The 23,954-nt window shown below is 38.2% G+C and overlaps 1 protein-coding gene across 9 annotated transcripts in view; it reads left to right on the plus strand.

Moving 5' to 3' along the window:
* The window catches only part of ZNF148 (zinc finger protein 148), a 127,985-nt gene that overhangs the window by 7,514 nt on the left and 96,517 nt on the right, over positions 1-23,954 (plus strand). For 2 of the 9 annotated variants that reach the window (XM_067034392.1, XM_067034395.1), the window contains exon 2: positions 23,011-23,069. The exons of 4 other annotated variants lie outside the window; for them this stretch is intronic. The gene's annotated coding sequence lies outside the window, so the exon portion shown is untranslated. Of the gene's footprint in view, positions 1-1,475; positions 1,561-7,323; positions 7,481-22,646; positions 22,804-23,010; positions 23,070-23,954 lie in introns of those variants that run through there. 3 more of the 9 variants (XM_067034393.1, XM_067034396.1, XM_067034390.1) reach the window with 3 other exon arrangements.

A 23,954-nucleotide genomic window follows, 5' to 3' on the forward strand; every position in this document is an offset into this window, starting at 1 on the left:
AACTGATTTCACGATGAACTAAATAATTGATCATAACCTGTAGTTTGGAACACAGAGTTCATGAATAGGGCATACTTTGATATAAAGTAGGAAGGCTCAGTTGGGGTTGGGTTGAAAATGGATGGCCTTGAAAGCTAAGCTAAGTAGTTTGTATTTGATGTGACATAGTGTTGTGCTTGGTAAGCAAACAAGTTGGGTTTTAGTTTTGTCCCTCCACTATGATTATGGATAGAATTACTTCCTTCCTGAGCCTCAGTTTTTTCATCAGGAAATTGATAATCATTATACCTTCTGGCAAGGGTTGCTGTGAGGATTAAAATATGTTAGTCTAGGATTTAAAGCATGCGTAGAGCTATTGAACTTTTTCTGAGTAGAGAATTGAATCAAGGACTGTATATTAGATACCTTAATCTGACAATGGCTATACCATACAGGATAGATTGAGGGCAGTGTGGTGGTAGAGTATGATTGCAGGTGAGAAGCTCAGTTAGGAGGCTACAGGGGAAACTAAGAAGGGCTTGAATTAGTTTGATAACAGGAGGATTAGAAATGAGGGGGTGGGACGTGACTTTACGGAGAGAGGAGGGGAAGATGATTAGAAAATTAGAGTTGGGGAAAGAGTCAGAAGGCAGCAACTGAAATTGGGTTACATCTTTGGGTAGTTTGGTAGGGTACATTAGAATAGATAGTTACAGTTTCTTGCATGTAGTAGGTCCTCAGTTGTTTGCTGAATGATTAAATATGTAAGGTGAGGAATGCATTGTGAGTGAAGACAGCGATAGATAGGTTTGAGAAGGAGGGTTTAGATTGGAGGGTGCTTTTGATGGTCTGCCAGGATTTATTAATTCAGGAAATATTTTTGTATACTTACTGTGTGCAAGGTTCTGTGGTAGGCAGTGTGAAGGATACACATTTATATACGACATAAACATGTTCATATTCTTCAGGAGCTTATCCAGGGACAAAAATGTGTACACATCTGTCTATGACAGAAGTACTATGGCAGGTTCAACTCTGTGGACGAATTGGTACGTAGCTTAGAGCTTAAAGGATAAATAGGATTATAGTAGGCATGGTGAGGGTTGGCATTCCAAGAGGAAGGAGTGATATGAGTGACAGTGAGAAAAATTCTGGATATGCGGAGGGATTGGTGGTCTACATTAGATGGAATTTAGGGTTCATGTTGATGAATGGAGGAGAAAATAAAGCTGTAAAGTTGACATCTAAAAATCCAGACCAAAGTGGTTTTTTAAAATTTGTTGAGAAATAACTTATATAGAATGCTCTCCAAGGGGGGAAAGCGGAGGGGGTGGGGTGGTGGTGGTGGTGGGATGAATCGGGAGATTGGGATTGACATATATACACTAATATGTATAAAATAGATAACTAATAAGAACCTGCTGTATAAAAAATAATAATAAAAATTCAAAAAAAAAGCTCAAATCTTAAGAGTACAGGTTAATTTTTTCTTTTAGGTTTACATTGATGTAATCACCACCCAGTTCAATACAAAGAACATTCCCAACATCCCAGAAGGTTTCCTCATGTGTCCCCTCCAAGGTGATGTCTCCTTCAACCAAAAGTAACTACTATTCTGACCTCTATCACACAGAGTAGTTTTGTACGTTTTTGAATTTCATATTAGTGAAATCATACTTCTGTGTCTGGTTTCCTGTGCTCACCATATGTCTGTGAAATTCATCCGTGATATGTGCAGCAGTCGTTCATTGTTTTTCATTGCTCTGTGGGGTTCATTATGTGAATATACCACAGTGTATTTATCCATTCCGTGATTGCTGGAAAATTGAGTAGTTTCTACTTTTTGGAAATATAAAGAGTTTTAACTTGACTCAGTATGTAGTGGAGAGCCACTGATGATTTCTGAGTGGGTTTAAGAATACTAATCTGGTGACCTGTTTTGTTTGTTTCTCTGTTTTTTGCAATGAGGAGAACCTAGTAACTAGAAGACTATGACAGAAGTGTTAAGTGTTGAGAATCTAAGTTGGGATAGTGGTAGTGGGAATAAAAGGAAAGGGATTGATGTAAGAAATATTTCAAAGAAAGAACTGAAGGATTTGATAGCAAATGGGCTTTTGGGAAACAGTGAAGAAAAAGAGAAAAAGAAAAGTTAAGGGAAACTCCAGGACATTTAGTTTGGGTGACTGTGAGAATGGTGGTGCCGTTAAAAGAAATTATTGGATCCATTAGCAGAACCATTTTGGTGGGGAAGAATGGCTACTTTGGTTTTAAGACACATTGCCCAGTATGTGAGGCACCAGTGGAAGTATCTAAGGAGAGTTATCTATCTAGAGTTAAAAATACTGGCTTCAGCTGAGGAAAGAGTTCCAGTGGAGATTTGGGAATGTGTACATAGAGTCGGTAATTGAAGCTACTAATTCTGGGTTTGGTAGGGCGCTGATGGCTGTAAAATTATCTGGATTAATGATTGAGGTGTTAATTGAAGCAATAATTGAAGAATTTAGTTTAAAAGCAATAATTATGTATCCTAATTTCTCAGGAATATATTAGATTGTAGCAGAAGGTGATGGTTTAAAATTTATTTTGGGGAGCTGGGGGGGATGATATCCATATGAGGATAGAAAATGTAGAAACAGTGGTAAGGGATGAAACCCTGAGGGGGGGAGAATTGGAGATAGCTCCAGGACAGAACATGGGAAAAATACCCACTCTTTGGGCTAAGAAGAGGACTAGAAGTCACTGGAGACAGAAGAAGCAACTACAGAGACCAGAGTAGAATCATGTGTTACAGTGATGTAAATCAAAGGAGGTAGTTCAAGTGTCATTGTCAAAGAGAGGATAAGAACTTGGGTGGTGGGTCATAGGATTTGGTCATGGAATTGTTTTTTGGTCTTCAAGAGAGCAATTTGAATACCAGAGTGCATAGGGTTAAATGGCTAAGTGGGTTGGGAGAATATGGAAGCATTGGCTATAGGAACTGTATTAAGTTTATTTTAGGAAGGAGGAACAACTCTTTTTCCAAAACTGAAGGCAAGAAGTAACAGATGGATGAAAAGATACAGCATTTTAGAAGCTATAAAGAGGATTTGATTACAGGTGGAGAAGTTGTGATCTGAGGGAATTTTATGGAAGAGATCGAGTATTTGATGAGATTAAGAACTTAAATATGAAACTGATTTGGATTAGTCAATGAGATGGAGAGTTGTATTTAGAATAAGTCAGTTGTAGAAGATTTCATAGGTTTCTGGTGGCGCTTAACACCTAGTGTGTGGGTGGGGAAAAAACAGATGGTGAAGATTTTCTCTTTGGGGAGATGCATGGTGAATGTAAATGGGAGGTCATGATATTCTGGAGAGGGCGGTATTAAAATGGCTGATGGACAGATTTAAACTGTGTAGGGAGATAATTGAAGCCAGAAGGAGGTGAAGAGCAGGTGTAGACCTAGAAAATAAAGTAGTTGTGGTTAAAAAAAAAAAAAATCTCTGAAGTTACAATCCTAGTGGTACAGTACTTCCAATTGATGATCTGTTTTCAGTATATATGTGTGGGTGGCTGAAGTGCAGATGAAGGGTTTAGGAGTTTAGGAAGGTCAGCATGCAGTTCTTCAGCACCTCAGTCACTGAGGATAATGGCTGAATATGGGAGAAAGTAGAATTGAAGTCTTTGGGGAAGGAAGGTGGGAAGGATTCTGGAACCTGGTAGATGTTGCAGAGGGGATCGTTTAAGTGAGTAATGTGAACTGCAAAGAGATTTTTTAGTGCTGGAAGAGCAGCGGGAGTGGCCTTGTGGAACAAGAAGCAGTTGGTGCTTTTATCAAGCTGAAGGAGTAGGAGAATGGATAGCTAAGTCCTGAGAAGCAGGTTGTTGAGGAAAAGCCAAGCTTGAGATAAGATGAGGAGGTATCCAGACAAGAGATGATAGTGATCTGAATTGTTGTTGTGGCATGGTGATGGAGATAAAAAAAAGATGGATTTGTTACATTCACCAGTTCTTTAAATTTTTTATAAATTAATTATACTTGCAAAATCATTTCCATTCATGTGTAGTATACCGAGATAAATTCAACTGAGAGATATTTGTGGATTAGAAATGAGACAATGAAAGAAAAAAATGGTGAGGTGGAGGTGTACTAATATGAAAGGCAAAAGACATGGGGTAGTTTGTTGACATAGAAAATGGATAAGCTGATAGGAGCTAGTAAATGGATAGAAATGAATGAGAAGGTTGGAGTTGCCCTGAATAGGAATAAGAGTAAGCCGAAGAGGACAGTGAGTAGCTTCTAACAGAGAAAATATGGAGAAAACATAATGCTACCTAGGAAACAATGCCAGGACCCTATTCCATCTCTGTGCATGTAAGGACAATCCTTGCTAGCCTTGATGTTATTATAAAGGTGATAGTATGTCATGTGTAACTTTAAAAAAAAAATAACATGAATGATAGAAACATTGAGATCTTTGATCTCTACTTGAGTGCCTCAAAACCACATCAAACTTTGTTTGCAAAAATTGTGTGGTGATAATTTGTATATGTAAAGAGGTTCAGATAAAAAGTGGGAAGAATGGGGTGGATGGTAAAAGGAGGTGTCAAGGGATCTAAAATGGCTTCTGTAGTTTTTTTTCTTTTTTTTTTGGCTATGACTTTTATCTCATATATTTCTTAGTGTTCTTAGGAGGGTGGCCTGCTCTGTTTTTTCATTTATTATCTGTATAGATATACGGTTCTAAATATGCTTTCTTATTTCTAGTTATTTATCATTTATTGAACATTTCTAAAGGAGCTGTCATGCCAATTCCAAAACCAAAATATATTTTTAGCTAAAACTGAAACATTTCTTCTTTTTTTGTTTTGTTTTATTTTATTCTTTTTAATTAATTTATTTTTGGCTGTGTTGGGTCTTCGTCACTGCGTGCGGGCTTTCTCTGGTTGCAGCGAGCAGGGGCTACTCTTCGTTGTGGCGCGCGGGCTTCTCACTGCAGTGGCTTCTCTTGTTGCAGAGCACGGGCTTTAGGTGTGTGGGCTTCAGTAGTTGTGGCTCACCGGCTCGAGAGTGCAGGCTCAGTAGTTGTGGTGCACAGGCTTAGTTGCTCCATGGCATGTGGGATCTTACCAGACCAGGGCTCGAACCTGTGTCCCCTGCGTTGGTAGGCGGATTCTTAACCACTCTGTCACCAGGAAAGTCCCTGTTTTGTTTTATATCTTCAGCATTATCACCTCAGGGCTTGAAACCTTCATCATATTCCATTGATGGTGTTTAAGACCTAGACCAGGCCTCTTATGCATTGGCTGTGTCTCTGCTATCAAACTTTTGCTTGTCCAGTTATACAGTGGCATTGATTTTTGTCAGACTTTGTCTTCTGGCAACTTTTCCCTTGTACTATCAAAGACTTGACTCTCCAGTGCTTACCTAACTGCTTTTAGAGATTCTCCATTAGTGCCTTGCTGTGGTCCCAGCAACTGGTATTTCAACCATTAAGGGAAAAATACTGTATGCTTCAAATCCTTAGTATTTGCATTATATTCTTCACATGGTAAATGAACTCTTTCAGCCTCTGAGCAAAGAATACTTTCTGACCCTCCCTGTTCAGATCAGGGTTTTTGATGTCTTTCACGTTTCTGAGAGAGAGCTTATTTAGTGGCAGTGAGAAAAATACGACAAAGCACAAAATATATAGTATTGGTTTTCCATCCTATTGCAGCTTTGCTTCAGAATTAGTTCCAAAATCTAGCCCTGGGTCATTCATCTTTTTTTTTTTCTCTCTTCCTTTATTTCTACATTTAGTCAGTCACCAAATTTAATAATGAAGGACCTATGGAGACCACCCAGAGCTTTGAAGGCCTGAGACAGCCCAGGGATGTCACTTTATTCGATTCATAACTTTGCTGTAATCTGCCAATAGTCTAGAATTGTTTCTGGGACCTGCCTTAGACATAGCTAGGCCTTGGCGAGTGGGGGATATTCTGAATATTTGAGTGGATTGTGTGGGTTAGACTAATGATGGATATCTTAAGGAAGGTGTGAGGAATGATTATTGTAGAAGTGGAGGCAGTATGTTTAAAAATGATACATTAATTTAACATAGGATAAATGACTTCACAAGACGGGATGGAGGCCTGAAAATCTTGGTTGGTGTGAAGGAGTTTTCCTTGTAAATTTGAGAGGAGCCAATATATAAGGGATTGATGTTTTGCAGGGTCCCCTATACACTTGTCAGCACATACATATACACCTGCATGTGTAGATACATATAATGGTAGAGATAATGTGTTAATCTGATTAGGTTCTGTAATTAAAGTCTTTGGGGAAATGTATGGTAGTCTTGTTACGAGTGATTCAAATGAATTGGTAGAGAATATTTGGAAAGATCATTAAGTTATTGGGGTATGTTTAGGAAATAGATTTTTCAGTGACTTTGGTGGCCTCTCTGGAATAGGTTCACAAAATTTGAGGGCAATTTGGAGCAAATTTGTGTGTTAAGTTGGAGAGTGTTAGCTTTGAGGGACTGTAGGAACAAACAAAAATGCAGTATTTGATAAAGTTATGAATTGATTTGGTAGATGCTGATAAATTCATAGAAGTTACTTGTGGAGAGGTTTTGTATAAAGTGGGAGGTGTAATGGAAGGGATTTACGAGAAAGCTTGTTACTATTAGAAAAGTAAATTTCAAAAGGGTAAAATTGGAAAGACGGTTTAGGGAAGATTATTCTTTTGGGAAAATGTGGCTCATAGGTTGAAAACAGGAAGGCAAGAGAAAACTAAAATGAGTAAACTAAGGTGTAGAAAAGTAAGAGGAAGAGGAAGGATTAAAGAAGAGGTTACTGAAAGATTTCTTATTGTAAGGAGTGTTCTGTTGGATACTACTCTTAATAGTGGTTCGGTAAGGAAAGGGACTTAAATATCCCACGGTATGTAGGGAGGAATTTTACCAAGGATAATTAAGTGTAATAGTTTTATTTCTTGAGAAACCCGGCAAGTAGGGAGCCCTCCGGTTGGGAGCCCAGGCCCTCCCGGGCGGGATTTTGCCGGCGCTGGGCTCGGTGGCGGGCGGAGCTACGCGGGTGGTGGGCCCAGAGCCGCCGCAGCTGCCTGCGAGCGCGGCCGAGCAGAGCCGAGCCGGGCGGGGCCGGTCGGGTGGGCCGCGGGCCTCGGGGATCCGTGCACCCACGGGCCCTCGGGGGGCGCTCCAGCAAATGAGCAGGCCCCGCGCGGCGCAATGGGGGCCGGGAGGAGGGGCTTCCTTGAGCGCCCGAGCAAACCTCCGCACGCGGCTCGCACGGCTTCCTTTTGTTGTGTGTACGTGTGTGAGTGTGCGCGCGCGTGCGTGAGTGCGCCTGTGTGCAGGGAGGCGGCGGAGGAGTGCCGAGAAGCTGGGGTTTTTCCTGCCGGGGTGGCTGGCGCGCCCGGGCCACGGCGGGCGGTGGGGCCTTCCAGACACCCGTCTTCCGGGTCGGGGCCCGCGGCGCGGTCGGGGCCCCTTCCCCCAGCGAGATGGCAAACTTTGTGAGTGGCTTCTCGGGGGCTAACAAGTGTCTGCCTGACAGCAGGAGCCGACGAACGTTAATTGACACCCTCCTTTACGTCCTAACCCCTTTTTTTTCAAATCTTATATTGGACTGTATTGTGTTTACAGTTTTATGTGTGCGAAAAGGTCAGACGGGTAACTTGGGTCTACTAGACAGTTTTTTTCCTTGGTATCAAGAGCAGAAAATGTACGCTTGTATCCGTATATTGGCGCTACTAAAACCTGCATGTTTAGTGGTTAAGAACAGTCCTAAGGCCTTTCCAGAATTAGTCTGTAAGGGCAAACTTTGGCTCTCCAGACTATGTGAAGCACTGATTACAGTGCCAGGAAAGAGCTACTTGTGTAGTAGACTAAAAACTAGATAGTTAGGTTAAAGCCCTTCCCAAGAGCTTGAATTAAAAACAGCTCTTTTTGTTATACATAATTATGATTTGTGTAGTTTGCATATAGTTTTACACAATTGGGCATGGCGTGATTAAAAACAGCGTTTCTTATTAATTTTATGAAGGGCAGTTGGTAAAGGCACCACACAGTTTTGAAATTTCAAGTATGTTAAATGTTGCTATAAATAAAATCCTATTCAGATTTTTAAATTTAAGAAATCTAAAAATACGTTTGCAGTTGTCCTTTGGGTGCAGAAGGAAGTCCTGGGTTTCTCGGTGCTTGTTTCTGGGCAGATTTTCAGTATTGTCAGCGTGAAATGGGTGTAGAACCTTAACCTGAGTGAATAATTTGCTTGAGATTACCAGTCTGTTTGCAGCTGGGAATAGACTCTGGGTCTCTTATTCCCAGTCTGGTGACCTATCCAAGAATAGACTTAAGGAAACTGGGTATTTGTCTGTTTGGTGGAAAATATGGCTGAGTTGATTTTATAGTGAGTATTAAGAGTCAGAAAGTGAATGTGTGAACGTTTAATTAATCTCTGTTGTAGCATTTAGATGGATGTAGTTTCTCCACACTGAATGTCTTTCGCCTTTCTTTAAATACATAAAGGACTTGAGGATATTCCTCAGTGTTATTTTTCATGGCATTTTGTAGCACATTTACATTTGATTAAAACAGATAGATGCTTATTGTATTTAACTCTGGGGGGGTGTTTTTCGTGTGGGTATTTTCAGTGTTTGAAGAATACACTGAAATACAAGTTAGTTGGTAACTTGAGAATGTTTAGCCTCCTCACAAAAGCTAGGGAGAAGAGGAATTATGTTAATTTCATTAATTTCTGATTAAAAAACCTTTGGCCCTCTTTATTGAAGATGGTTACAGAGGTACAGATGGAATACCTGTGAATTTTCTCCTCTGCTTTATATACTGCTATTTTCATTATTATCACATTAGCTACAATTTGTTTTGTTCATTCCTAGCCTTTCTTATGCCTTTCCTCCTATGTCACAAAAACATTTTCTCCTTCCTCCTTCCCATCTCCAAAGAACCCTGGAAATTTTTAATCTAACACAGTGATTCTCCACGAGAGGTGGTTTTGGCAATGTCTGGAGACATATTTGGTTGTCACGCTGGGGGGATTCTATTGGTATCTAGTGTGTAGATGCTAAACATCCTACAATGCGCATGGTAACCCCCACAACAAAGAATCATCCAGTGCAAAGAGTCAGTAGTGTTGATGTTGAGAAGCCCCGATTTAATTGTTGAGAATAATATTCTACCTATGAAAGTTATTTGTAATGTAATTGGCATCTCTATATCATTGGTTATAAATCTTTTCTCAGAGTTGTCGTTAGAACGATCATGGGTAAAAAAGATTATGAAGTATATTTTAGAGCATCAGTACATAGGATTTGGGAGCTGGAAGATTAAGAAGTATAACTCTTTCCTGGCGGTCCAGTGGTTAGGACTCTGTGCTTTCACTGCCCGGGGAGCGGGTTCGATCTCTGGTTGGGGAACTAGGATCCCGCAAGCGGTGTGGCATGGCCAAAAACAACAACAACAACAACAAAAAAACACAAGTATAACTCTTTCAGTATGTAGATAAGGAAACCAGAATTTCAGAGAGATTGTGACTTACCCCGAGGTCCTACAGATAACACAGAGTTCAGGTTTCGTTATTTCTATTATAATTTAATTTTAATTTACTTATTTAATTAAAATTAATTTTAATTATTACTGAGGAAAATGGTATTTTATCATTTTTGCTTGATAAATTTTAAAAATTGCATCATGGGAATCTCAGTATCCACTAAATTATTGTTACTTTTTTCAGATTCACACATTGTTGAATTCTTCAGCATGGTTTTGTAACCATTTATAACCTTTTCAGCATCTGCTTTTTTAAAAAGTTTGAAAAATTAAAAAAGACCACATACAATTTTAAAACAAAACAATTGGAAGTTAATTATGTTACCGTAGGCACCATGCAAATGCAAACCCAGCTGGAATTGTTAAAATGTCTTAAGGTGTCTTGAACTTAGACATCTGTTCTGTTTTGTGAGGATCACTATAATGGTCAGTTATTGTGCTGATGGTAAATCTATTCTAGCAAGATACTTTCGGTTAATTTTAGAAAAAGATATTGGAACTTTCAGGTGACATGTAATTGGGTGAAATATAAATTGGGTATTTAGATTTAAATTGGGTATTTCAAATTAAGTGCTATATTGTCAGAAAGAAGTATCGGTGGAGTTCTTTTTAAGTTTAAAATTTTTTTCTGTGGTGCCACTTTTTAAAAATGAGAAAAACAAGTAGGACAAAAGACTATATGAGCAAAGATTTCTTCAAAAATTGTTTTATATAAGAAATTTATAGAAAAAATTTAAAATGCATATTAGCAAAAAGAAGAGTAAAAATCACTAACTGGAAGATGCTGGTGTTAATATTTTGATATACAGCATGTTAAATTTTTGTTAACCTTTTAATATGAAAAATTTTTAAAGCTGAAAAATATAGTAGTATTATGAACCTCTATATACCAGTGATCTAGCCTCAACAGTTAGCAATTAACGGACAGTCTTTTTTTTTTTTTTTTTTTTTTTTTTTCGGTATGCGGGCCTCTCACTGTTGTGGCTTCTCCCGTTGCGGAGCACAGGCTCCGGACGCACAGGCTCAGCGGCCATGGCTCACGGGCTTAGTTGCTCCGCGGCATGTGGGATCTTCCCGGACCAGGGCACGAACCCGTGTCTCCTGCATCGGCAGGCGGATTCTCAACCACTGCGCCACCAGGGAAGCCCTAACGGACAGTCTTGTTTCATCTGTATCTCTGCCCTCTATTTCCCATCTCACATAATTTAAAAAAAAAACACTTTATTTTGAAATAATTATAGACTCAAAGGAAGTTGCAAAAATAGTAGAGTCCTGTGTATACTTTACCCAGCTTCCCCCCAATGGTGACATCTTCTAAAGCTCTAATAAGACATCAAAATTAGGAAATTGACATTAGTACACTACTGTTATTGCCAAACTTAATCAGTTCTCACCATTTTTTAATCCTAATTCATTTGTGTGTTTATGGTTCTGTGTGATTTTCTCCTATACATAAATTCATGTAACTACCACAACAGCAAAGATACAGAACTATTCCATCACCACAAAGAAAATCCCTCTTGCTACCTTTTATATTTGCACCCTACCCCCAAATCCCTCCCTGTCCCCTGGCGACATATTTTCCATCTCTATAGTTTTGTCTTTTCAAGAATGGTTTATAATGGTATATTAATACATACTTTGCTTAACCATTCAGCTGTTGAAGGACTTTTGGTATATTCAGTATTTTGCTATTAATAATAAAGTGGTTAGGAACATTCATGTTCAGGATTTTATGTATAGTTCTCTGAGATAAATGCCCAACAGTGAGCTTCCTGGGTTGAATGGGAGACCATGTTTAGTTTTTGTGGGTTTTTTTTTTTTTTTTAATTAATTAATTAATTAATTTAGTTTTTGGCTGCGTTGGGTCCTTGTTGCTGCGTGCAGGCTTTCTCTAGTTGCGGCGAGCGGGGGCTGTTCTTTGTTGCAGTGTGCGGGCCTCTCATTGCGGTGGCTTCTCTTGTTGCAGAGCATGGGCTCCAGGTGCGTGGGCTTCAGGAGTTGCAGCTCACTGGCTCTGGAGTGCAGGCTCAGTAGTTGTGGCTCACAGGCTTAGTTGCTCCGCAGCATGTGGGATCTTCCCGGACCAGGGCTTGAACCCATGTCCCCTGCATGGGCAGGCGGACTCCCAACCACTGTGCCACCAGGGAAGCCCCCATGTTTATAAGAAATTTCCAAACTCTTTTTCAGTGTGGTGTATCATATTACATTCCCATCAGCAATGTAAGAGATTTTCTGCATCCTTGCCAGCATTTGTTATTATTGCTTTTTATTCTAGTCGTTTTTTGTTTTTTTTGTTTTTCTCTTTTTTTCGGTACGCGGGCCTCTCACTGCTGTGGCCTCTCCCATTGCGGAGCACAGGCTCCGGACGCACAGGCTCAACAGCCATGGCTCACGGGCCTAGCCGCTCTGCGGCATGTGGGATCTTCCCGGACCGGGGCACGAACCCGTGTTCCCTGCATCGGCAGGCGGATTCTGAACCACTGCGCCACCAGGGAAGCCCTATTCTAGCCGTTTTGATAGGTGTGTAGTGATATCTTACTGTAGTTCTAATTTGCATTCTCTAATGGCTAATATTAAACGTCTTTGTGTGTACTTACTTGTTGTCTGTACATGTCTTTTGCTCATTTTTTAATCAGAATGGTTTTTTTTTTAACTTTTGAGATTTGAGAGTTCTTCATATATTTTAAATACAAGACCTTTGTCAGATATATGAATTGCAGACATTTTCTCTTAGCCTATAGCTGTGATAAGCTACATCTTCTTAAGAAGGTCTTTCACAGGGTACATTTTTAAAAAAATATTTCATTGAAGTATAGTTGATTTAAGTGTTGTGTTAATTTCCGCTGTATAGCAGAGTGACTCAGTTATACATACATATATATGTACACTTTTTCATATTCTTTTCCATTATGGTTTATCACAGGTTATTGAATATAGTTCCCTGTGCTATACAGCCGGACCTTGTTGTTTATCCATCCTATATATACTGGTTTGTATCTGCTAATCGCAAACTCCCAGTCCATCCCTTCCCCACTTTCACTCCCCCTTGGCAACCACAAGTCTGTTTTTTATGTCTGTGGGTCTGTTTCTGTTTAGTAGATGTGTTCATTTGTGTTGTATTCGATATTTTAGATTCCACATATAAGTGATATCATATGATATTTGTCTTTCTCTTTTTGACTTACTTCACTTAGTTTGATACTCTCTAGGTCCATCCATGTTGCTGTAAATGGCATTATTTCATTCTTTTTTATGGCTGAGTAATATTCCATTGTGTATATATATCACATCTTCATCCATTCATCTATCGATGGACATTTAGGTTGCTTCCATGTCTTGGCTATTTGTAAATAGTGCTGCTATGAACATAGGGTGCATGTAATCTTTTCAAATTATAGTTTTTTAAATTTATTTATTTTAATTATTTATTTTTGGCTGCATTGGGTCTTTGTTGCTCTGTGTGGACTTTCTCTAGTTGCAGTGAGCAGGGGCTACTCTTCGTTGTGGTGTGCGGGCTTCTCATTGCGGTGGCTTTTCTTGTTGCAGAGCATGGGCTCTAGGCGTCCAGGCTTCAGGAGTTGTGGCTTGGAGGCTCTGGAGCGCAGGCTCAGTAGTTGTGACACACAGGCTTAGTTGCTCTGCAGCATGTGGGATCTTCCCGGACTAGGGCTCGAACCCATGTTCCTGCATTGGCAGGCGGATTCTTAACCACTGCACCACCAGGGAAGCCCCAAATTATAGTTCTGTCTGGATATATGCCCAGGAGTGGGATTGCTGGATCATATGGCAACTATTTTTAATTTTTTGAGGAAACTTCATACTGTTTTCTATAATGGCTGCACCAATTTACATTCCCACCAACAGTGTAAGAGCTTTCCCTTTTCTCCACACCCTCTCCAGCATTTATTATTTGTAGAGTTTTAAATGATGGCCATTCTGACTAGCATGAAGTGGTAACTCATTGTAGTTTTGATTTGCTTTTCTCTAATCATTAGTGATGAGGAGTGTCTTTTCATAAGGCACATGTTCTTTGTTTTGATGAAGTTTGGTTTATTTTCTTTTATGGAACATGCATTTGGTGCCAAGCCCCAAAACCCTTTTCTTTAGGCCTTGAAGGATCTCTTCTTTTTTATTCTAAAAACTCTGTGGTTTTAATGTTTACATTCATCATCCATTTTGAAATAATTTTGTATGTGGTTGTGAGGTTTAGGTCTAGACTCTTTTTTTGGCATATGGATGTCCAGTTGTTCCAGCACTGTTTGTTGAAAAGGCTATCTTTCCACCTTTGAATTATTTTTGCCCCTTTGTCAATTAAGAATTCATTTCATAGACCAGTTCATTTATTCTATAACCAGTTCATGGTTACAGAACTATTTAGATTATTGGTTTCATTTTGGTTTAGTTTTAGTAATGTGATTTTGATAAATTGGTCCATTTCTTCTAAATGTCCAATTGAAAAGTGTATAATTTTTTGTAGTATTCCCTTATTATCTTTTTAAGTGCTGTATGATCTTAGTGATATCCCTATTTCAATCTTGATATTGGTGATTTGTTTCTTCTCTCTTTTTATTTTTATTTGTCATGTTAGAGGCTTTTAAAATTTTTGCTTCATTGATTTTCTCTATTTTCCTATTTTTAATTTCATTGATTTCTGCTCTTCATTGTTTCTGTTCTACTGCTTGCTTTGGGTTAATATTTTGCTTTTTTTTTTTTTTTCAAGTTTCTTGTGGTAAGTAATTAGGTTATTGATTTGAGATCTTTCCTCTTTTCTTTTTTTTAAGATTTTTGTTTATTTTCTTTGTTTTTTTTTGGCTGCATTGGGTCTTAGTTGTGGCACACGGGGTCTTTGTTGAGGTGTGTGGGATCTCTCGGTGCAGCGTGGGTTCTCTCAAGTTGTGGCGTGTGGGTTTTCTCTCTCTAGTTGTGGTGTGCGGGCTCCAGGGCACGTGGACCCTGTAGTTGTGGCATGCAGGCTCCAGGGCGTGTGGGCTCTGTAGTTTGTGGCACATGGGCTCAGTAGTTGTGGTGAGCAGGTTTTAGTTGCCCTGTGGCATATGGAATCTTAGTTCCCCAACCAGAGATCAAACCCACGTCCCCTGCATTGGAAGGCAGATTCTTTACCACTATACCACCAGGGAAGTCCCTCCTCTTTTCTAATGTAAGCATTTAGTGCTATAAATTTCCTTCTAACTACTGGTTTAGCTGCATCCCACATATTTTGACATGCTGTTTTTATTTTCATTCATTTTTATTTATATATTTAAATTTTTTCTTTGAGATTTCCTCTTTGACCCATGGACTTTTAAAAAGTGTTTATTGTTTCGTGTTCAGAAGTTTTCCTTTTGTCTTTGTTACTGATTTCTAGTTTGAGTCCATTATTGTCAGATAATGTACCTCATGTATTATTTCAGTTGTTTTAGATTTGTTGAGGCTTGTTTTATGGCCCAGGATATGATCTGTCTTCATGAATGTTCCATGGGTGCTTGAAAAGAAATATGTATTCTGCTTTCATTGGGTGGAGTATTCTATATATATCAAGCTGACCTTGTTGGTTGGTTGTGTTATTAATATAGCTTCTCTGCTGGAAAAAAAAGAGTTGTCATAGCTTTTACATTCTTTTACTTTCAAGGTATGTTACCGAATTTCTTGTTAGCAGCATATAGTGAGGCATTTCAAAAATCTACTCTGCCAGTCTTTCTTGATTCGTCTGTTTAGACCATCTGCATTTAAGGTAATTATCAATAAATATTAGCACTTAAATTGCCATTGTATTATTTGTTTTTTGTTTTATGTTCTCGGTTTTCATTTTTTGTTCCTCTTTTCTTGCCTTCCTGCAGATTACTAGCACATGTTTTAGGATTCTATCTTTCATAATTTGTAAAAGATTTATTTATAATGTTTTTGAGTAGGTCTTGGTATAGTTTTCATAGTGGTTGTTGTAGTTATTACCTAATGTATATATGATTTTTAACAGTCTCCTGATATCAGTATTTTACTACTTCAACCGAAGTGTGGAAACTTTACTTCTCTTTTACCTTTTTACCTTCTTGACTTTTAAATATAATTGTTTTAAGTATCAGTAGTAGTATAATTTTTGTTTCTGATAGTATGATCTAGAAAACTAATGATGGAAAAGATATCTTGTTGTATATACTTGTATTTCTATTCTTTTTCTTTTTTAAAAAATTTGTTTATGTTTAAAATTATTTATTTTATTTATTTATTTTTGGCTGTGTTGAGCTTCATTGCTGTGCGTAGGCTTTCTCTAGTTGCGGCGATCAGGGCTACTCTTTTTTGCAGTGCGCAAGTTTCTCATTGTGGCAGCTCCTCTTGCTGCAGAGCGTGGGCTCTAGGTGCATGGGCTCAGTAGTTGTGGCACATGGGCTTAGTTGCTCCATGGCATGTGGGATCTTCCTGGACCAGGGCTTGAACCTGTGTCCCCTGCATTGGCATGCAGACTCTCAACCACTGCATCACTAGGGAAGCCCCTCTATTCTTTCTCTTGTTTGGAAAATTTTCTTCAGCCAGTCTTTATGGGTAGGGTTGCTAGTGACATAGTCTTTTAGTTTTTCTTCTTTTGAGAATGCTTTAAAAAATTTCTCCTTTGTTCCTTGCTGTGGTCTGAATGAATTCTCCTAAAATGTAAATGTTGAAATCCTTATGCCCAATATGATGGTATTGGGAGTTGTGTCCTTTGGGAGGTTGTTAGGTCATGGGAGAGAGCCCTCATGAATGGGATTAGTGTTGTTACGAAAAAGGGAGCTCTTTTGCCCCTTTTCTGCCATGTAAGAATACAGACAAAAGTCTGCAGTCTGGAAGAGGGCCTTCACCTGACCATGTTGACACCCTGATCTTGGACTTCCAGCCCCCAGAACTGTGAGAAGTAAATTTCTATTCTTTATAAGCCATCCATTTTGTGGTGTTTTGTTATGGCAGGCTGAATAGACTAAGACATTCCTGAAGAGTAGTTTCACTGGGTATAGAATTCTTGGTTGGCAGTTCCTTTTTTTTTTCTAGCATTCAAAAAATATTCTGCCACTTTTTTTGGCCTCTTTGGTTGAGATGAGAAATCTGGTGTCATTTCAATTGTTGTTCCGTTATAGGTAATGTGTTATTTTTGTCTGGCTGCCTTCAAAGTTTTTTCTTTGTTTTTAATTTTTGAACATTTAATTATGATGTGTCCTGGTGTAAATTTCTTTGGGTTTATCCTGTTTTGGGTTTGCTCAGTTTTTTGGATCTGTAAGTTTGTATTTGTCACATATGAGAAGGTTTTTGCCGTGTTTTCTTTAAATACTGTTTCATCCCCTCTCTGTTTCTCCTGTGTTTCTGGGACTCCTGTGATAAGAATGTTGGATCTTTTGTTATTGGCCCACAGGTTCCTAAGACTCTGTTAGTTTTTTTTTTTTTTTTTCAGTCTTTTTTCTCTCTGTTTTTCAGATTGGGTTAATTCTATTTTTCTGTCTCAAATTCAGTGATTCTCTTCTCTGTTATCTCCATGGTTGTATTGAGCCTATCCAGCAATTTTTAAAGTTTCATGTTATAGTATTTTTTAGTTCTGTAATTTTCTTTTGCTTCTTTTTTATAACTTCTGTTTCTTAGCTGAGATTTTCCATTTTTTTCATGTGTTTCAGGGGAACTTATAATTAATTGCTGAGACATTTTATTATGGTGCTTTAAAATCCTTTTCAAATAATTCCAACATCTGACTCATCTCTGTATTGGCCTTGGTTGATTATCCTTTCTCACTCATGTTGGGATTTTCTTATGTCATTTTCTGTGTTATATATTATGTTAGGAGGCTCTGGTCCCTATTTACATTTTTTATTTTAACATGCGGTCACCCTGTTTAGGTTTAGTGTACAGGTCTTGGCCCACTTTTATGACTTTGGTTCTAATGGCAGTTTAATTTTCAGAGCCTTTGTGGTTGGCTTGGTTTATCTGATGCTGTTGGGGCTCCCACTGGTCCTTGCTGATGCTGCCTGAGAGAATAGAAGACATTACCTCCTATCAGGCTTTTGGGTGTTTCTAGATGGGAGAGGTTTGTGGTAGGATCCTCCTCCTGGTACCCACCTCAAACCCCCAATTCTTCTCTGTCGCCATGTATCTGGGTGAGAGGGAGAGTCTCAGCGCAAACTAAGATGCTTGCACTGGCTAGGTTCCTGAGTTCTGCCCACTTGCCTCAGTATTTCTAGGTGGAAAACAGGAGTTTCAGGTCATGTGGGGATGGAAGAGTTGCTTCCCCTTTCTGGTCTTTGTTGTTGGCTGGGCTTCTAGTTGATCTCCCTTGCTTGATACTGTAGAGGGACTCCTGTTTAGTTTGGGGGAGGAGTGTGACTGTCTGGTCTACTTTAGGAAATGCCAGTCTGGGTTGCCTTCTTCTGTTGGGTCTGGGGACATTAAACACTGCTGCTTTTCTGTTTCTGTAGTCTTGGAGTCCCAAATTGGTTAGCTGCCTGCTTACCAGTTTTCATAGTTTTCTTTCAATTGTCTCTGGTGTTATTCCCCTGGTTTAACATGGTGTTTAGTGGGGAGGGGCAGGGAAAAAGAGAGCTATGCCATCTTACCTAGACTGGAAGTTCAAATTCCTTAATTTTTGTGAACCTGCATCATCTCCACCCAGCGGGTTATTTCAGCTCTGAAAATAATGGTTTATGGCCATGAGCTTTGTGAACTTTTAAGCACAATGTTTGCTTCAGTTATAACCCACAGTATTGGACCCCTAGGAAGGTTTTGGAAGGTCAGTCATAACCAGTTCAAGAGGGTACCAGGGAATAGATGCATGCAATTTACTAGGCATCTATCACGTAAACAGAATTTTGTAGTATAGTTAATTAAAATGAAATTGTGAATTCTGGTATTTTCTTCAAAGATGTGTTTATTTTATGGATTATTTGTATTTAAGGTATTTAGTAATTCCAGTAATATATAATAGTATTTTAATATTAGTAAATATTTTTCAAACAAATATGGAAAATCTTGTATTATGCAGTCAGTTTAATCTGTTTCTAATTCATAGGTTGAAAAGGAAAGATATAATGTCTTGCTTTTGACGTTCCCTAGTTTTCTAATTGAGAGTAAATTGGGCCCAAATAAGAAAATGTCTGTTCTACATTAGTAGAAGCTAGTGCTTCTAAATAATGAGTTAACCTGTTAAATCAACTACTACTGTTTATTTGGCTGCCCTGTGCGGCTTGCAGGATGTTAGTTCCCTGACCAGGGATCGAACTGTGCCCCCCTGCAGTGTAAGCACAGAGTCTTTTTTTTTTTTTTTTTTTTTTTTTTTTTTTTTTTTTTAAACATCTTTATTGGAGTATAATTGTTTTACAATAGTGTATTAGTTTTCCCTCTACAACAAACTAAATCAGTTATACATACACACATGCTCCCACATCTCCTCCCTCTTGCATCACCCTCTCTCCCACCCTCCCTATCCCACCCCCCCAGGCAGTCACAAAGCAAGCACAGAGTCTTAACCACTGGACTGCGAGGGGAGTCCCAACTACTACTATTTTTAAGAAATCTCACATATTACATGAATTGTTCAAACTAATATAGTTACTGCAGTTACATAGAAATCACTGGGCTTCTTTGCAGCCACTTCTTGAGGTACTCTCAGATTGACTCTAATGGCAAATCTTAGATTTCTAATCAGATTAAAAGTCATTTCTTTTATGTGTGGACATACCTCTACATTGTGTCTAGTGCCTTGTGTAATTCTGGGCATGTGTTTTAAAGGAGATAAGAATGACTGACTCTAGTATTGAATAAGGTAAAATTGTCAGAAAATGAGCTTTTTAATGGACCATTTACATGTTTTTAAATGAGAGTATTTAATTATATTTCATATTAGAAGTAATAATTCCAGTTCCCTCTTGTTACTTTTGGTTTTTAATATTTTAACATCTTTTTATTCATGAAGAATTGACACTTAAAAATAAAATTTAAATAGTTAAACTTTAATTTTCAAATGGGTATTCCTATAATCTTTTCCAGGGTTTCCTTAGTTATTATTACAGTAGGATAATTTTTGTGTTATGAAAATCAGATGAATTTAATTTTTTGTTTATTTTTATGGTAACTGTTACTGTAGATAGCATTTTAATTTCAAAGTTTATGTTCATTGATCTTATCCTTACTTCAAAGATGTTTATTTATTTTTGACTCAGAATATTGTTAAGAGTAACATTAAATATATCAATATTTTAACTTGGGAATGACCTTTCCTGTTGTGCTGTGTTAAAGTAGACATTTATTTGGAGGCAGAGGCTCTGGTTGAAGTCTTTGTCATGACAGGTGTTGTATAACCATGGGTACTTATTAACCTCTTGAACCTCAGTTTCATCATCTATAGAATGGAGGCAAACACTAATACCTCCCTAGGTAATTGTGTGTGTAAGGGATGTCCTGTGAAATGTGACACTTGAAAGCACTTTGTACACTGTGGAGTACTTTTATCAGAGCATGCTTGTAACGTTTTTGAGGAGATCATTTGAAAATTGACCTGAGTGATCTTGATCATCATAGTGCAAAATATTTTATGATTATTTACAAAATTGGTATGTATTCAAGTAAAAATTCATGTAAAAATAAAGCAGCTTTTCCTTGAGTTTAGTGATTTACTATTCTTAAAAACTAATTTCTATTGGTGAATTTGGGGAAGGATTACATAGTTGATTGTTAGTTTATCATCCCCTCTGTGATAAGGTTAGCTTTTGGAAGGTGTCTTTTCCTCAACAGGTGACTTGGATTTAAAGGTTAGGTTTGTCTCTTTAGTGGTTTATAGTCTAAGGATTTTCTAAAAATGCTTATACTGTTGTGTTTTCTAACGTGGGTGGAGAGTTGGTTTCTTATTTGACACATGTTTACTGGTTTGGTGATTTGAAAAGGTCAAGGACAGGTGAACGTTTTCAGTTGGTGCCTTTATTTTACTCACTGGCCAACTTTTTTGTTTTTTAATGGTGAAGTTTTTTTTTTAAATTTTTTAAAATTTATTTTATCTATTTATTTGTCTTTGGCTGCATTGGGTCTTCGCTGCTGCATGTGGGCTTTCTCTAGTTATGGCGAGCGGGGGCCACTCTTCGCTGCGGCCCACAGGCCCCTGATCGCGGTGTCCTCCCTTGCCACAGATCATGGGCTGTAGGTGTGCGGGCTTCAGTAGTTGTGACATGTGGGCCCAGCTGCTGCGGCTTGTGGCTCCAGAGCACAGGTTCAGCAGCTGTGGTGAGGCTCAGTTGCTCTGCGGCATGTGGGATTCCCCCCCGGACCAGGGATCTAACCTGTGTCCCCGGCACCGGCAGGCAGACTCCCAACCACTGTGCCACCAGGGAAGCCCACGGCCAACATTTTTAAGAATTTATTTGATTACCCCTTTGTAGGATTTTCTTTCTTAACCAAGTGGGTTAACTACATTGATTGCGAAATTTATTAGATTTTGGCTTAATTTTTGGTGAAGGTAGAAGTGGAAAATTGTTCTAGAAAGACCTGGTTAGGGCAGTTTCTGGGGTGGGTGGTTTGAATTTTTGGAGCTTTCATTCCTCCTTAGGATAGATCTGGTCATGAAAAGCACACTGTGAGTTCTAACAACTTTAATTGTCAAAGCAGGTAGTGTAAATTAAAAGAACACATATGTCTACTTTGTTACTGTGTAGAAATTCTAACCATATTCATAGAAATCTCTTGCCTGGAACAAACTTTTTTCTTTTACCTTTTTTTTTTTTTTTTTTTTTTTTTTAAAAACATTGTTCAGAAAGCATTATTGAATCAAAAGTAAAACTAATGTAAAAGTAGAACTTAACTAATTACTTTCAAATATGATCCAGTTAAAAGATGCTAAAGGACTTGAAGCATTTTTCCTCTCAGATTCTTAAAGCCATGGTGGTAGTGATGATGATGAGGAGGTGATAGCACAGTAGATTGTGGAGAGCCTGCTAAACTATTATAAAGACTTTGGTTCTGCCACTTACTAATTTTATAACCTTTGGTGAATTACTTAACCCTTCAGTTTTTTCTTCTGTGAAATGTGAATAATATTAGCACCAACCTCATAGGTTTGTTTTTTGTATTAAGTTAGTTAATATCTGCAAAGACCTAGGAACACTACTGAGCAAAGTCCAAAGCATATGGTATTCATTTTATTCTTAAATGTGGAGCCAACATTAAAAGGTCACTTCTTCCTTTTCTTTTGGAAAGGTAACAGAGGGAGAATTAATTGATCCCTGCTTTGATTTTCCTATGATAAATTGCTTAAACTTCAGTTATAGCGCTTAACACATTATAGTATCAAAACTAACATTATTTCTTATATGTTTACCATCCTTGCTAGATTATGAACTCCTTTGGGCAGAGACCATGATATTTTATGCATGTCTTAGGAATCTTACATATCAGTTGATCAAAAATGTTGATTCAGTTAATGACAAAAATGTTGGCCTGAATAATGAATCAGACCACCTGCTGGTAAATACATTGAAATCCTGCCAGTCTATCAGAACTAAATAATGGACGGGTAGTAGCTAATGGTCCCTGAAAAATATTTCATTTATTTTCTTCCTTAATCTGTATATTTTGTCTTAATTTGATTATACCTGCACAAGTGATTATTATTATTTTTAAATAAATTTATTTTTGGCTGCATTGGGTCTTCGTTGCTGTGCGTGGACTTTCTCTAGTTGCGGTGAGCAGAGGCTACTCTCTGTTGTGGTGCATGGGCTTCTCATTGTGGTTGCTTGTCTTGTTGCAGAGCACGGGCTCTAGGCGCATGGGCTTCAGTAGTTGTGGCTCGCGGGCTCTAGAGCGCATACTCAGTGGTTGTGGTGCACAGGTTTAGTTTCTCCACGGCATGTGGGATCTTCCCGGACCAGGGCTCGAACCTGTGTCCCCTGCATTGGCAGGCGGATTCTTAACAACTGTGCCGCCAGGGAAGCCCCTGCACAAGTGACTATAATCAGGGAATAATTAGCCAGCAAAATCTGAAATTAGAGGAATTGCTAAGCAGGAATATTCAGTCACTCCTAAAGTAGGGGAAGTGGGGCAGGGAAAGAGGAAGATCTTAGCTGATCATTGGGTGGTTGCCCAAGTAACTTTATACCTTTCTTTTTGTACTTACAGGGTCTTAGTTTCCAGCCTGGTAGATTCTTTTCTTTTCCCCAGTTTTGGTGGAGAGGGGTGGTAGAGGAGAAGGAGGGATAGAGACTTGGAAGGATAAGTGAAATTGGTAGATGATGCTAAATGAATTAGATTTCCAGCGACAGAGACTACATGGCAGGTGAGTTAGGGGGAATTGTGGGTTCCATGGTAGAGGAAACGTTGTGATGGGAAAGACATTCCAGAATTTCTGTTTATAGATTTGGACTTTCAGGTTATATTATTTTGTACATTTGGGGGATGTGTGTATGTGAGAGTGAGGCATGCTGCTTTTTCCTTCTTGCTTCACTATTTTATTTTTTGTTTCCTTCTCTTTTAACATACCTAGTTATAGTCTTTGATGTGTGACAGCCTTAATTTAGAGCTTTCAATAAAAAGTGATGCAAGGTGAGTAGGCTTTTTGTGAAAATGTTTTCAACAGAATATTAACATTTCAAAAACGTTTGTCCAGCTGTATATGTTACCATTATTATGTGATGACATTAGTAATAATGTTTTGATTGTGGACTAGATAAATCCAGTCAACTTTAAAAGACTCATAATGTAATACCAAAGTTGCTAATGTCTAAAGACATTTTTATTTCCCATATATAGACTTTACCATGTCTTTTCTGTTCAACTTTATTCCTGTGAACTGTGTTAGAAATTCTAAAAGTTGAATACGCTAAAGAATGTAGAATGGTGATAGCAGTGTAGTGCAGATACAGTTTTATTTTACTTTACCTGTTTTTAATAGTGTCTACCACAATAATATAGTTTCATGGCTTTTATTATCTTTTTGATACTAACACTGTAGAAAATATATATTTAAAAGTAGTTTTAAGTAATTGAGAGGAATGGCATATATGCTCTTTTGAATGCTTGGGAACAAAACTTTGATGCAGGCAATTAAGAGCTTAGTAGAAATAAATTATTTTAAATAGATGTTTTTGTTCGTAACTAGTTTGGCAACAAAGCTACTGACTGGCTAAGGACTAGAAAATGCTGAATTATCAGAAATGCTGTAATGTTTATAATCCCTTGATAAAATTGTGTAAACACAGGTTAGAATTAATATACTTGGTTATTTTCTGAAGATTAGAGTTTCTTTAATTGTCCTGCTTTTATATTTATAGCTTATTTATTTGCAGGGTATTGAGTCCTAAAAATGTGTTTAGACTATTACATAAAATGCTTCTTTGTTTCTGAATAAAAGTTATATTTGTCCTATTTTTTGTTTCTAATAAAATTTCAGCTTTCAGTCCTCTTTACCTCCATTTCATATACCAGGAA

The sequence above is a fragment of the Kogia breviceps genome, chromosome 5 (genome assembly GCF_026419965.1).
Source record: "Kogia breviceps isolate mKogBre1 chromosome 5, mKogBre1 haplotype 1, whole genome shotgun sequence".
Taxonomy (NCBI): domain Eukaryota; kingdom Metazoa; phylum Chordata; class Mammalia; order Artiodactyla; family Physeteridae; genus Kogia; species Kogia breviceps.